Below are 16120 nucleotides of genomic sequence, written 5' to 3'. Positions count from 1 at the left end.
ACTATCAAAAAAATTGAAAATAACAATTGTTGGTGAGCATGTGGAGATATTAGAAGTCATATGTACTGTTGGTGGGAATGTAAGTAATGAAATTGCTGTGGAAAGCAATATGGAAGTTCCTCAAAATGTTAAACATGGGATTACCATATGATCCAGCACTTCCACTTCTGGGTGTGTGTGTATATATATATATATATTTGTGTGTGTGTGTGTGTGTGCGCGCGCATGCAAAAAATTGAGAGCAGGGTCTCAAAGAGATACTTGTACACCCTTGTTCATAGCAGTATTGTTAGCAGCAGCCAAGACAGAAGCAACCCAAGTGCCCGTCAACAGATAAAGGGATAAAATGTGGAATGCATACAATGAAACATTAGTGACCTTGAAAAAGAAATTCTGACATGATACAAAGTGGATGAGCCTTTTTACAATTGTTTTAATTTTTAATTATTTATTTTTTTGAGATGGCATCTCATTCTGTCACCCAGGCTGGAGTGCAGTATGGCACAATGTCAGCTCACCTCAACCTCCACCTCCCAGGTTCAAGCAATTCTCCTGCCTCAGCCTCCCTGAGTATCTGGGATTACTTACACATGCCAACACTCTAGGCTAATTTTCGTATTTTTAGTAGAGACGGGTTTTGCCATGTTGGCCAGGCTGGTCTCGAACTCCTGACCTCAGATGATCTGCCCAGCTTGGCCTCCCAAAGTGCTGGGAGTACAGGTGTAAGCCACTGCACCTGGCCAATTTTTTTAATGTTTAATTTTTGTGGGTACATAGGTATATATATTTATGGGGTACATGAGATGTTTTGACACAGGCATGCAACATGAAATAATCACATGGAGAATGAGGCATCTATTCCCTCAAACATTTATCCTTTGTATTACAAACAATCCAATTACACTCTTAGTTAGTTTAAAATATACTTTAATGACTCCAGTCACCCTGTTGTGCTGTCAAACAGTAAGTCTTACTCAATCTAACTATATTTTTGTACCCAGGAGTGCTTCCCACCTCCCCCTAGCCTCCCACCACCCTTCTCAGCATCTGGTAACCATCCTTCTATTATCTATGTCCATGAGTTCAGTTGTTTTGATTTTTAGATCACATAAATAAATGAGAACGTGGGATGTTTGTCTTTCTGTGCCTGGTTTATTTCACTTAACATAATGATCTCCATTTCCATCCATGTTGTTGTAAATGACAGGCAGGATCTCATTCTTTTGTTATAGCTGAATAGTATTCCATTGTACATATGTACCACTTCTTGTTTTTTGTTGTTGTTGTTGTTGTTGTTGTTTGTTTGTTTGTTTTGGGTTTTTTTGAGGTAGAGTCTCTGTCACCCAGGCTGGAGTGCAATGGCACAATCTCGGCTCACTGCAACCTCCATCTCCTGGGCTCAGGTGATCCTCCCACCTCAGTCCTCCAAGTAGCTGGGACCATAGGCATGTGCCACCACACCAGCTAATTTTTGTATTTTAGTAGAGACAGGGTTTTGCCACGTTGCCCAGGCTAGTCTTGAACTCCCCAGCTCAAGCGATCTGCCTGCCTCGGCCTCCCAAAGTGCTGGGATTACAGGCATGATCCACAGCGTCCGGCCTGTACTACGTTTTCTTTATCCATTCATCTGTTGATGGACATTTAAGTTGCTTCCAAATCTTTGCTATTATCAGCAGTGCTGCAACAAACAAGGGAGTGCAGATATTTTTCCTTTCTTTTGGGTATATACCCAGCAGTGGGGCTGCTGAATTGGTAGCTCTATTTTTAGTTTTTTGAGGAACCTCCAAATAGTTCTCCATAGTGGTTAAACTAATCTATATTCCCACCAACAGTGTACAAGGGGTTCCCCTTTCTCCACAGCCTCTAAGCCATTTTAACTAAGGGGTGAGACGATATCTCATTGTAGTTTTGATTTGCATTTATCTGATGATCAGTGATAGGCACCTTGTCATATGCCTGTTTGCCATTTGTATGTCTTTTGAAAAATGTTCAAGCTCTTTGCCCATTTTTTTTATTGTATTATCAGATTTTTTCCTGTGGAGTCGTTTGAGATCCTTGTATGTTCTGGTTATTAATCCCTTATCAAATGGGTGGTTCGCATATAATTTTCTCCCATTCTGTGAGTTGTCTCTTCACTTTGTTGATTGTTTCCTTTGCTCTGCAGACGATTTTTAATTTGATGTGATTCCATTTGTCCATTTCTGCTTTGGTTGCCTGTGCTTGTGGGGTGTTGCTCAAGAAATTTTTGCCCACACCAATGTCCTGGAGATTTTTCCCAGTGTTTTCTTGTAGTTGTTTCATAGTTTAAGGCTTAGTTTTAAATCCTTAATCCATTTTGATTTGATTTTTTTATATGGTGAGAGATGGGGGTCTAGTTTCATTCTTGTGCATATGGAAATCCTGTTTTCCCAGCGCCATTTATTGAAGAGACTGTCTTTTCCCCAATGTATGTTTTTGTCACCATTGTTGAAGATGAGTTCACTTTTAGGTGCATGGACTTCTTTCTGGGTTCTCTATTTGGTTCCATTGGTCTGTGTCTTTTTTTTATGTACCATGCTGTTTTGATTACTATAGCTCCATAGTATAATTTGAAGTCAGATAATGTGATTCCTCCAGTTTTGTTCATTTTGCTTAGGATAGCTTTGGCTATGCTGGCTCTTTTGTGGTTCCATATAAATTTTAGTATTTTTTTTTTTTCTGTTTTCTTGAAGAATGTCATTGGGTATTTTAATGAAGACAAAATAGATGAACCTTGAGAACAGACATGCCAAATAAAATAAGCCAGTCACTTAAAGACAGATATTGTATGATTCCACACATATATGGATACATGAGAACATATATATGAATTTATGAGGTACTTAGAGTTGTCAGATTCATAGATAAAGTAGAATGGTGGTTGCCAGGGGTAGGGGGAAATGGGGAGTTATTTAATTAGGTATAATTTTGCAAGATGAAAATGTTCAACAATAATGTGAATGTGGTTGTACAACAATGTGAAAGTACTTAACACTACTGATATGTGCTCTTAAAAATGGTTAAGACTTCTGGGCATAGTGGCTCACACCTGTAATCCTTGTACTTTGGGAGGTCAAGGTGGGTGAATCACTTGAGGCCAAGAGTTCAAGACCAGCCTGGGCAACATGGTGAAATCCTGTTCCTACTGAAAATACAAAACTTGACCGGTTATGGTGGTGTGTGCCTGTAGTCCCAGCTACTCAAGAGGCTGAGGTCTGAGAATCACTTGAACATGGGAGGCGGGCGGGAGCAGTGAGCCAAGATGGCGCCACTATGCTCTATCCTGGGTGACAGAAGGAGACTGTCTCAAAAAAAAAAAAAAAAAGTTAAGACACACCAGGCATGGTGGCTCATACCTGTAATCCCAGGACTTTGGGAGGCTGAGGCAAGAGGATTGCTTGAGCTCAGGAGTTGAAGACCAACCTGACAACAGAGCAAGACTCCTGTTTCTACCAATAAAAAGGTTTTTAGGCCAAGAGCGGTGGCTCACGCCTATAATCCCAGCACTTTGGGAGGCCAAGCCAGGTGGCTCACATGAGGTCAGGAGTTTGAGACCAGCCTGACCAACGTGGCGAAACCCCATCTCTATTAAATGCAAAATATTAGCCGGACATGGTGACAGGTGCCTGTAATCCTAGCTGCTTGGGAGGCTGAGGTGGGAGAATCTCTTGAACCCAGGAGGTGGAGGTTGCAGTGAGCCAAGATCACGCCACTGCACTCCAGCCTAGGCAACAGAACAGAGTGAGACTCTGCCTCAGAAAAATAAAAATAAAATAATAATAATAAATTAACTGAGTGTGGTGATGAGCACCTGTAGTCCCAGCTACTTGGGTGACTGAAGTGGGAGAATAGCTTGAGCCCTAGAGTTAGAAACTGCAGTGAGCTATGATCCCACCACTGCACTTCAGCCTGGGTAACAGTCTCAAAAAAGGAAAAAAATGAGGCTGGGCGCGGTGGCTCACACCTGTAATCCCAGCACTTTGGGAGGCCAAGGCGGGTGGATCACGAGGTCAAGAGATCGAGACCATCCTGGTCAACATGGTGAAACCCCGTCTCTACTAAAAATACAAAAAATTAGCTGGGCATGGTGGCACGTGCCTGTAATCCCAGCTACTCGGGAGGCTGAGGCAGGAGAATTGCCTGAACCCAGGAGGCGGAGGTTGTGGTGAGCCGAGATCGCGCCATTGCACTCCAGGCTGGCTAACAAGAGCGAAGTTCCGTCTCAAAAAAAGAAAAAAAAAATGGTTAGCATGGTAAATTTTATGTTGTATATATTTTACTGCAGTTAAAAAAATAAAGACCTGGTGCTTTGGCATTGGATCAAAAAGGCCTTGGATCTCTGTACAATTCACGTTAGTTTGTGCCTTGATTCACTATGATGCAGAATCGATTAGACTCTTCTGTATTTTTTACTTTATCCCTTTTGATCATTGTAGCACCTCTTTGTCTATTTTATCCATATACATTGCTTCATGAGTTGTTTGCTTTCTTCTCTATCAATCTATCCACAAGATCTCTGAAGAGATCAGGTCCAAGCTTTGGCCCAGCACACACATTCTAGAAACATCTTGCCAGAGAAGCAGCCCTTCTCTGCTCAGGTAAGGTTGTTCAAAGGCCAGCAGCAGGTGGGAAAATAGAAGGGAAACATGGAAATCAAGTGTACATTAAGAATTGCCTTAGAGTAGACTTGCACACACAGCTGAAAAATGAAAATCAGACTCGATTGCCCGATGTAATTTTCTCTTTTCCTATTTACATGCATACTTAGGATAAACAGTCATTGAGACCACCTGTGCCCAACACGCTATGCCAGCAGAAATTGTTTCCTTCAGTGAGTTCTTGTTAAAAAGCAGGTGTTTGAGAGCCTGACCATACTAAGAATTGGAGACCCAAAAAGAGACCGTGTTAAAAACTCAGATTTTTCAGCAGCTTCTTGAGGCCTCAAGACTGGGCTGTTTATTCCTCAGGCAGCAGGAATTCTGCATGGCTCTATAAACCATTACACACAGGGTGTTTCTTTGCTTGAGGGTACTAGGATGATGCCTGGTGTTTGATACAGAGCATACTTGCTGTGCCTCGCACGTAGCAGGGACTTCATAGCGGATGAGCAGATCATGAATGGCTTGAGAAAAGCCATCGGATGTTATCAGTTGAAGCCTCAGACACAAATCTTGACATAGCATCCCATGTGAAAACACCCTGTGACACAGACATGGGACTTTCCTAGCCCGCCAGGTACTAAGGAAGGGGACAACCCAGTGCAGCCTAGCCAGGAAGTCAATGAGAGGCAAACATAGCATGGTCTAGGATTTAAACAAACCTCTTAGTGATCTCCTTGACTTAGACTCTAGAATGCAGGACAGTTCTTTGTCCTGCCTTAGGCTGGCAGCCTTGTCTTTCTGCTTGACAGTTTGGGAACTCAGTAGAGTTTTCTCTCTTGTCTCCCAGTCACCGCTGGCAGCTCTCAGACTTCATGAATAATGAGAGGGCAGGCAGGAACTGAATCAAGCTCAAGGCTGCTCTTGGGCAAGTTCCTCAGGCCCTTGGTGTCACATAAAGTGGGGGATTTGCAAGGACGAGTAAAAGAAAAAATCAGCAGCATAGGCTTCTGATGAAACAGGTGGTAAAAATGCTCAGATAATTACAATCCCCAAAAAAACATGAAGTAGAACTTCCAGAATAGGTTCAACTATCCATTTATTCATTAGACTTTTATTAGTTCCAGATTTCTACTTTACAGGCCCAGCCTGATAGGGGAGGAAGAGGGGAGCTCAGGAAGTTCCTGCACTGGAGGAGCTGAGTAAACACCAGACCTGTGGTGGGCACGGGCTTTGCTTACATGATCTGATTCTCACAACCATCCTAGAAAAGAGCTTTTACTCTCCCGGTTTCATAAATTATGAAACAGATGGTTGGAGAGGATGAATATCTTGCTCAAGGTCAAAGAGCTAATACTGGTATTCCCTAGAACACGCAGGGGTCAGGATGCAACGCCTCCAGGGCACTTGAGCTCTCCTTCCCGCTCTCCACTTGTCATTTCATCTGTCTGTCGGCTTCATCCTTCCCCACTGCCAGCAGGTTTTCTTCACGTGCTAGGCTACAGTTATGTGGAGTGTCCTGGGGTCATACAGGAACTGACCCTGCCCTACAAGCTGGGAATTCCAGGGAAGGCCTCACCCTGGCCTGCCCTCATGTGCACACCTGCGGGGAGGGGAGAACTGGTTACTGTGACTTGCAGGCCCACCAGAACCCCACAGATTGGGGAAGCAGTCGTTTCCCAAATAAATGGATTTGGGGAGTTGTTACAACACAAGGAAACACAGGAACTCTTATAGGACAGAATGGCGAACTGGGGTTAAGTCTGGTAGGTCACTTGCTGCCAGTGCTTATGTCTGTTGTCTCAAAGGGGACAGCCATTTACACAGGTCTCAGGCAGCTGCAGAAAAGGGGAGTCTAAGCCACTCTGCTAGACTTAACAGGGACTGTCTTCCTGGCTGTCACCTGACTGGAGGGGAGAATGCCTGCAGCCTCAAATCTTTTGCTCACAGGAGCCCAGACCCAACATTGTGTTCTGTGCTCTGGAAACTTAGGAGGATGTTGTATTATTTAAACCGAATAATGTAGGGTGGACAGGGTTCAGAATGAAAGGCTTCAAACATTTTAAAATTTGAAAATAAGTACTAAAAATAGGCAGTTACCAAAATGCCAGTAACAATCTAGCATTAGTACCTGCCCCAAGGTCCAGACCACAGTGGCCACCTTGTCAAGGCCAGAAGCTCACTCAGTGTCTGCTCCAAGTAGTGAGTGAGTCCCAGGCCCTGGCAAGACCGCAACCCTACCTGTCCCCGTCCTGTGCTTCCTGGAACACAAAGAGCTCTTTGGCCTCATCTTGTCTATTTCTTTGATCCTCAAGGAAGCCATGAGCTCAAATAGAATTTAAATGTAAACTGTCTATTTGTGGTAATGATAGAAAAACAACTATTTTTAAAGCTTGTTAGCTCTTTAGGATGTTGAAGCGCTAGGGTTTCAGAGAAATGAAGAACTTGACAAGCAGGAGTTAAATGAAGCCCAAGGTCAAGTTTCTCCTTACATTTCGCACTTGTACAATCTCAGTGTTGAGTAGCAACTTGATCTTTAGTGTCCTAGGAGATTTTATGGATTACACATGAGAGCTCATTTGGCGTTTGGGTTAATTATATAAATGCCTCAAACGTGTTTCTCTCATGGGAGTTGCAACCGTCCATCACTGCCCACTGGTTTTCACCTTCCTCTCTGGCTACAACCCACCACAAATAGTACATGTGTTAGTCTTTCTTGGTTTGTTTTCTGGGCTTTTGGCATTAAAATAAACTGTGGTAAAATACACATAACAAAATGTACTTAACCTTTTTAAGTATACAGTTCAGTAGCATTAGGGACATTCACGTTTTGCAACCAATCTCCAAAACATTTTTATCTTGCAAAACTGACTCTATACCCACTAAACAGCTCCCCAGTCCCCACTGCTCCTCTCCCTTGGCAACCATCATTCTACGTTCCGTGTCTGTGAATATGACTTCTCTAAATACCTCGTATAAGTGGAATCATATTTGTCTTTTTGTGGCTTATTTCACTTGAGATACTGTCCTCAAAGTTTATCCATGCTGTAGCATGTGTCAAAATTTCCTTTCTTTTTAAGGCTGAGTATTTTACTGTATGTATGAACCACATTTTCTTTATCCATCCATGTGTCAGGGGACACTTGGGTTGCTTCCACTTCTTAGTTATTGAGAATAATGCTGCTGTGAACATGGGTGTACCCATATCTCTTTGAGACCCTGCTCTCGATTCTTCTGGATATATACCCAGAGGTGGGACTGCGGACCATATGGTAGTACTATTTTTAATTCCTTGAGGAAACTTCATATTGTTTTCCATGGTGGTTGCATTATTTTACATTCCCACCAGTAGTGCACAAAGGTTCCAATTTCTCCACACCTCAACACCACCTACCATTTTGTTTCGTTTGCACAGTAACCATCCTCATGGGTGTAAGGTGGTATCTCGTGATTTTGATTTGCATTTTCCGAATGATTAATGATGTTGAGCCTCTTTTCATGTGTTTATTTGCCAACTGTATATTTTTGAAGAAATGTCTATTCAAGTCCTTTGCCCATTTTTACATCAAATTATTTTTTGTTGTTGACTTGTAGGAGTTATTTATGTTTTCTGATAGTAACTCCTCATCAGACATATGATTTGCAAATACATTTTCACATTCCATAGGTTACCTTTTCACTCTATTAATTGTGTCCTTTGATGCACAGAAGTTTTAAATTTTGAGGTAGTGCAGGAGGCCAAGGTGGGCAAATCACTTGAGGTCAGGAGCTCAAGACCAGCCTGGTCAACGTAGCGAACCCCATCTCTACCAAAAATACAAAAAATTAGCTGGGCGTGGTGGCAGGCACCTGTAATCCCAGCTACTTGGGAGGCTGAGGCAGAAGAATTGCTTGAACCTGGGAGGTAGAGGTGGCAGTGAGCCAAGATCGCGCCACTACACTCCAGCCTGGGTGACAGAGGGCAACTCTGTCTCAAAAACAAACAAAAACAAACAAAAAATTGAGGTGGTCCAATTTGTATATTATTACTTTAGTTGCCAGTGTTTTTGGTATCATATCCAATAAATCATTGCTAAATCCAATATCAAGAAGTTTTTCTGGGCCGGGCATGGTGGCTCACGCCTGTAATCCCAGCACTTTGGGAGACCAAGGCAAGTGGATTGCGAGGTCAGGAGTTTGAGACCAGCCTGGCCAACATGGTGAAACCTTGTCTCTACTAAAAATACAAAAATTAGCTGGGCGTGGTGGCATACACCTGTAATCCCAGCTACTCAGGAGGCTGAGGCAGGAGAATTGCCTGAACCTGGGAGGTGGAGGTTGCAGTGAGCCAAGATCATGCCACTGAACTCCAGCCTGGGCGACAGAGAGAGAGACTTCGTCTCAAAAAAAAAAAAAAAAAAGTTTTTCCCTCTATGTTTTTTTCTAGGAGTTTTATATAGTTTTAGGTCTTATGTTTGGGTCTTTAATCCATTTTAATTTTTATATTTGGTATAAGGTAAAAATTTGACTTCATTCTTTTCTATGTGAAGATCTAATTTACCCAGCACTATTTGTTGGGGTAAAGAAACAAAACTGTCCTTTCTCCATGGAGTGGTCCTTGCACCCTTGGCAAACATCATTTGACCACACATAGGAGAATTTATTTTTGGACTCTCTATTCTGTTAGTTTGTATGTTTGTCTTTATGCCAGTACCACACTGTTTTGATTACCATAGATTTGTAATAAGTTTTAAAATTAGAAAGGATGAAACTTACAACCTTTTTGTCTTCCAACATTTTTCTTTATTAAGATTATTTTCACTCTTCAGGGTCCCTTGAATTTCTATATAAATTTTAGGATGGGTTAGTTTTTTTTCCTGCAAAAAATGCCATTAGATTTTTAAAAATTTTTTATTTTTGTTTGTAGAGAGGGGGTCTCACTATGTTGCTGAGGCTGGTCTCAAACTCCTGGCCTCATGCAATCCTCCCACCTTGACCTCCCAAAATTCTGAGATTACAGGTGTGAGCTCCCACACCCAGCCACCATTAGGATTTTGATAGCAATTGCATTGTCTGTAGATTGCTTTGGGTAGTATCAACAGTTTAACAACAGTAAGTCTTCCAATCCAAGAACGCAGTATGTCTTCTCATGTACAGATGTCATCATTAATTTCTTTCAGTAACATTCTGTAGTTTTCAACATACATGTCTTTTGCCTCCTTTGTTAAATTTACTCTTTTTTTTTTTTTCTGATCCTAATGTAAACAATTGTTTTCTTAATTTCCTTTCCAGGTTTTTTTTAATTGTTATAGAAACACAACTGATTTTTTGCCTGTTGATTTTTGTACATTGCAACCTTGCTGAATTTATTAGTTCTGACAGGCTTTTGTTGTTGTCAGAACTAATGGAATAATTAGGATTTTCTACATATAGAATTATGTTGCCTGTGAAGAGAGATCATTTTACACTTCTTTTCCAGTCTGGATGCCTTTTATTTCTTTTTCTTGCCTAATTGCTCTGGCTAAGACTTTCAGTATTTTGTGCAGTAGAAAATGTGAAAGTAGACAACCATGTCTTGTGTCTTGTTCCTGATCATAGAGGAAAAGCTCAGTCTTTCACCACTGAGTATGATGTCTGCTGTGAGCTTCTCATATTTATTATAGTGAGGTAATTTTCTTCTCCTAGTTTGTTGAGTGTTTTTATTGTGAAAGGGTGTTGAACTTTCTTAGATTTTTTTTTTTTTTTGCATCACTTGAAATGATTATGTGGGTTTTTCTGTCATTCTATAAATGTGTCCTTATGTTGAATGATTTTCATATATCGAACCATTCTTGTATTTCAGGAATAAATCCCACTTGGTCATGGTGTATAATCCTTTTAATGTGCTGTTGAAAACTAGCATTTTGTTGAGGATTTTGCATTGCTTTTTACTTGCTGCTTTTAAGATTTCTTTGTCTTTGCCTTTTGATTATAATGTTTCTCCGTGTGGATCTCTTACTTGTTAACTGAGCCTCTCATATTTATATTTCCATTTCATTCCTCAAAGCTGGGACATTTACAGACATTATATTTTTCAAATAAGCTATTTTCTCCTTTCTTCTGTTTGAGACCCTCATAATGTATATATTGGTTGGCTTGTAGTGCCCCTTAAGTACCTTAGGAACTGTTCACTTTTCTTTATTCTTTTTGTTCCTGACTGAATACTTTCAAATGTCCTGTCTTCAAGTTTGCTGATTCTCTTCTGCTTCATTGAGATTGTGGTTGAATCCTTCTAGAGAATTTTTCAATTCAACTATGACATTTTTCAGCTCTAAAATCTGGCTTTTAAAAAAATTTCCCAGCCGAGTGCAGTAGTTCACACCTGTAATCCTAGCACTTTGGGAGGTCGAGGCAGGCAGATCACGAGGTCAAGAGATTGAAACCATCCTGGCCAACATGGCAAAACCCCGTCTCTACTAAAAATACAAAAAAAAATCAGCTGGGTGTGGTGGTGTGTGCCTATAGTCCCAGCTATTTGGGAGGCTGAGGCAGGAGAATTGCTTGAACCCAGGAGGTGGAGGTTGCTGTGAGTCAAGATTGCACCACTGCACTCCATCCTGGTGACAGAGCAAGACTCCACCCCCACCCGAAAAATGTCCCTGTTGATATTCTCATTTTGTTCATAAATTGTTTTTCTAATTTTATTTAGTTCTGTGTGTTCTATTTTAGCTTACTCAGCATATTTAAGACACTTGTGTTTTCATTTTGTTTTGAGACAAAGTCTTGTTCTGTCACCCAGGCTGGAGTGAATTGGTGCAATCTTGGCTTACTGCAACCTCTGCCTCCCAGGTTCAAGCGATTCTCATGCCTCAGCCTCCAGAGTAGCTGGGACTACAGGCATGTGCCACCATGCCCAACTAATTTTTGTATTTTTAGTAGAGACAGGGTTTCACCATGTTGGCCAGGCTGGCCTCAACTCCTGGCCTCAAGTAATCCACCTACCTTGGCCTCCCAAAGTACTAAGATTACAGGCATGAACCACCACGCCCAGCCCGACAGTTACTTACATTCTCTGTCAAGTAAGTCAGAGGTCTGTGTTCTTTAGGATTGATTTCTGGAGATTTATTTTGTACCTTTGAATAGACTGTGTTTCATTGTGTATACCTTGTGATCTCTTTTTGAGGTGTGGTTATTTGAAGAAACACCCACCTCTTCCCGTCTTTACCAGATGGCTTTGTGCAGGGGAATACCTTCACTAATCAGCCCAGCTTAAAGGCTCAGGATCTTCTTAAACCTTTTCTGGGGCTGTGTCTTCCCTGGGACCATGTTTGTGTTTTATTTGTATTTACTTGTGTTTACTTGAATTGCACTTAGGTGTCACTTGCATTCCTCTTCCTGTAATCTATTGCCCCAAAGCATCCATGCATCTGGGAGCTGCCTGCTATTCTAGGGCACCAGAGCACTCCCCTTCTGCTTTGCAGCTTCTAACATGTGTCCAAAATATGCTACTGTTCCTGCCAGTGCTCTGAGTCAGGAGAGACAGAAACCAGTCCCTTAAGCAGCCTTCAGACGAGCCAGAAAGTTACAAGCTCCACCTTTTCCCTTTAGTCCCAAGGGAGAAACTGGGAATGAAGCAGTGTCCTTTGATAATGCCATGCTGCACCAGGGACGAGGTGGAGCAAGGGTGAGCAACATTCCATGAAATTTCCTACAACTTTGAGTGTGACTTGTTTAGAGTTTTTATAAGACATTTTGGTCTGAATATTGTTTATTCATTGTTTTCCCGGGGAAACAAGAGCCTGAAGCTTCCTAATCTGCCATCTTGCTGACGTCACTCCTCTAATCTCTCGTTTAAAACATGTTGTTTCATATTGCTGATTAAAATTAGTAGGATAAAGAGAAGGAAATCCAAATAGCATAGTATGGCGTGAAATTAAAAATAAAAGCCTCCTTATACACTTCCCAAACCCCATTCCCACTTCCTAAGGATAACACTTGTAGCCATTTGTCTTTCGAAGTCTTCTGAGGGTTACTTCCTTTATTTTAAATAATGTTAGTATACCTGCATTTCTTGATTCACCAACTTTGAATTGTACAAATGATTTTATACACCAAAAGATGAGGCTTTTAGTAGACTTACTTATCCTCCTTCTTCCAGTTTTTGTTATATTTTGACATCTAAGTATCTCACCTGTTAGAACTTCAAATGATATTTTAAACATACATTCATTGAGAGAGTTCATGAATTCTGAATATGTATATAAAGGAGATTGACACTCATATTCCCCTCCATTTCTTTAACCTGAAACCATCTTCTAAATTTTGTTTTCTAAAATTTACATTTTTTCTGACTACAGTGTTTTATACTTTCACTTAAAAAGGTAAATATATTTTTAATTCACTGTACAAACAAGATATGAGCTCTCAGTGAAATGCAATATTTCTCTCTAAAGCCATCCCTCTCAAATGACATTTCCTTTCTTAAATTTTACAGAACATATTTACTGAGTGCCTCCTGCAATGGCCCATCCTGTTCTAGGTACTTGGAGTATACTCATAAATTGCTCAAAATAATGTTACATCTTTGGACGTTTTTGGTTTAGACAAACATATCTAGAATTGTTTTCCCTTTTTGTTTGTTGATGGTAAAATGTGTGACACAGATATTTGTCCCCAACCACAACTCATGTTGAGTTGTAATCCCCAGTGGTGAAGGTGGGGCTCCGTGGGAGGTGTTTGGGTCATGGGGGTGGATCCCTCATGGCTTGGTGCTGTCATTGCAATAGTGAGTTCTTGTGAGATTTGGTCATTTAAAAGTGTGTGGCACCTGACCAGGCGTGGTGGCTCACGCCTGTAATCCCAGCACTTTGGGAGGCCCAGGCAGGTGGATCACCTGAGGTCAGAAGTTGGAGATTAGCCAGGTCAACATGGTAAAACCCTGTCTCTACTAAAAATACAAAAGTTAGCTGGGTGTGGTGGCATGCGCCTGTAGTCCTAGCTACATGGGAGGCTGAGGCAGGAGAATCCTTTGAACTCAGGAGGTGGAGGTTGCAGTGAGCCGAGATGGTGCCACTGTACTCCAGCCTGGGCAACAGAGCAAGACTCTGTCTCAAAAAAAAAAAAAAAAAAAAGTGTGTGTGGCACCTCCCCCACTACTCTGTCTCTTGCTCATGCTCTGGCCATGTGACGCCCCAGAAGCCGAGCAGATGCTAGCACCATGCTTCCTATAAAGCCTGCAGAATTGTGAGGCAATTAAACCTCTTTATATAAATTATCCAGCCTTGGGTATTTCTTTAGAGTAACGCAAGAAGGTCTAACACAATGTGTTAACTATATTTCTAACATCTCAGCTTCAGTGTCACTGTCTCAGCATGGTGATATTTTAAACTACAATTCCTCCCCTACATCACCAGTTGTTTATCCAGATCACTTACAATTTTCTAATCTGTTACATAATTCACTTATTTATTTGGCTTAATGTCTGTCTTTCTGCATCCCCATCACTAGACAAAAACTCTTGGAGGATTAAGAAATTTGTTCACTGCCATGTCCTCAGTGTCTAAACAGTACCTGGCCACATAGTGCTCAATAAAAGTGTTTTGAATGCATGTTATCTTCCTGCTATTGAATGGTATCCATTTAATCATGCTTCTTGTAAACAGTTCTAAAATCTCTCATTGTCTAATTTAGATAGAATGCCTTCTAGGTTGGCTTCAGACCTAGAAATCCTGAGATTTCTTTTGATTTTATTACTAGATTTGTTCTCTATTCTTTCAGTGTTTTTGGGACGGCTGTGTGAAAAGTAAAGCCATTCATTGCTAGTCTAATCCTCTTTGTTTTGCCATCTTACTTCATTGAGAATATGGCTGTAGACTGAATTCTATTTCAAAATAAGTCTTCTGCAGAGCCTGACGGGAGTGCCCCATTATATTCCAGACCACAGTACTGCTGCTGAGAAATCTGGTAATCTTCAAAAGTTGAAGGAATAATCAGAAAAATAGTATTTCCCAGAGCTGAATACATGAGTCTTCAGAACAAAATGTCCTTGAGGGCTGTGAAGTGAGAAGATGTAAAAACAACTTTTTTGAAATTTAAAACACAAAAAATGAAGAGACCACTTTTTGAAAAATCTTTTTCCTTTGAAGTGCATCTCCCTTGATTTCTCTTTGTAAAACTCCCATTAATCACAGATTGGACCACCCGACCCTCCACTTCCTTCGCCTTCTCATCCCTCATCACTCACTAGAATGAGTATTTCCTACGGTTTTTTTTTTGAGATGTAGTGTCGCTCTGTCACCCAGGCTGGAGTGCAGTGGCATGATCTTGGCTCACGTTGTATACAACCTCTGCCTCCTGGGTTCAAGTGATTCTCCTCCCCCAGCCTCCTGAGTAGCTGGGATTACAGGCACGCACCGCCACGCCTGGCTAATTTTTGTATTTTTGGTAGAGAAAGGGTTTTACCATGTTGGTCAGGCTGGTCTAGAACTCCTGACTTCAGGATCCACCTGCCTCGGCCTCCCAAAGTGCTGGCATTACAGGCATGAGCCACCAAGCCCGGCCGTTAGATTCTTTTTTAAAAGAGACAGACAGGGTCTTGCAATGTTGCCCAGGATGGACTCAACTCCTGGGCTCAAGTGACCCATCTGCCTCAGCCTCCAGAGTAGCTGGACTATAGGCATGTGTCCACATGCCCAGCTGATATTTTTCTAAAATGTCTATCTGACCACATTAGTTTCCTATAGAAATATCAGATTGAAAAGAGGGAAGAAGGGAGAAAGGACTACTTGTTTCTGTTTCTGCTTTTAGGAGTAGCAGATCCTTTTATGCTACTGGCTTATTTGGTCTGTGGCCTTAATTACATTGTGCACAGATTGGATGTGGCTGCATTTACAGAGGGACAGTCCAGTCCAGTCACTTAGGTACACTTATGCTGTACCTATCCAAGCAGCAAAAATCAGGTGAGCAAAACATACACTTGTGAAAAATTAGAATAGGACACAAGTGGACATTATGGACATCGGAAAGAGACTGAATTAAAGTTACCCCATTTGGAATTTGCATGGTTTTGCAAAAAGGCAGAAGCAGAGTGATTTTTACCTCCTTTGCAGAATTTCTGAAAAGTTAAACACTGGTTTTTGGAGAAACCCAGAAACAGCAGCCGAAATGTTCAGCAGAGGCTCTGGGGGGAAGGCATGGTGTCTAAGGAAAAGGACTCTGCCAGCTTACACATTTATTTGGAAGACACAGACTTAAAAAGGATTAATATGATTACGTAAAACTTAAAGCAATGGTAAGAAACAGGTAACTAGGTAAGGCTCTGAAGATTTTGAAAGAAGTGTATTGCTTGCTGTTCCTTTAAGGGAGAAAAACAAAACATATGCCTAGGAATTCTTTCTGGGCCCCCAAGGCAGGTTCTCAGCTGCATTTAACCGTCTAAACCTATTGAATCCAGCAGTTCTAGTGAGTTTTAATAGCTTTAATGAACTCCATAGCTCGGATTTACAAAATAAAAAATTTAGGGGTTAGAATGAAGCACTGGCTTGACT

General features: G+C 41.4%; 1 long non-coding RNA gene across 1 annotated transcript in view; it reads left to right on the top strand.

The window, feature by feature from the left end:
* The first annotated feature begins 15028 nt into the window (after positions 1–15028).
* LOC135270623 (uncharacterized) overlaps positions 15029–16120 on the top strand; it is a 6130-nt gene continuing 5038 nt past the window's right edge. The window contains exon 1 of the long non-coding RNA XR_010338762.1: positions 15029–15864. This is a non-coding gene — a long non-coding RNA (uncharacterized LOC135270623). The remainder of the gene's footprint in view (positions 15865–16120) is intronic.

The sequence above is a fragment of the Aotus nancymaae genome, unplaced genomic scaffold, assembly GCF_030222135.1.
Source record: "Aotus nancymaae isolate 86718 unplaced genomic scaffold, 86718_ANA_hifiasm-v0.15.2.pri h1tg000064l_1, whole genome shotgun sequence".
Lineage (NCBI taxonomy): Eukaryota > Metazoa > Chordata > Mammalia > Primates > Aotidae > Aotus > Aotus nancymaae.
The sequence above is the reverse complement of the archived record's forward strand: the minus strand, read 5'-3'. Positions and strand labels throughout refer to the sequence as shown.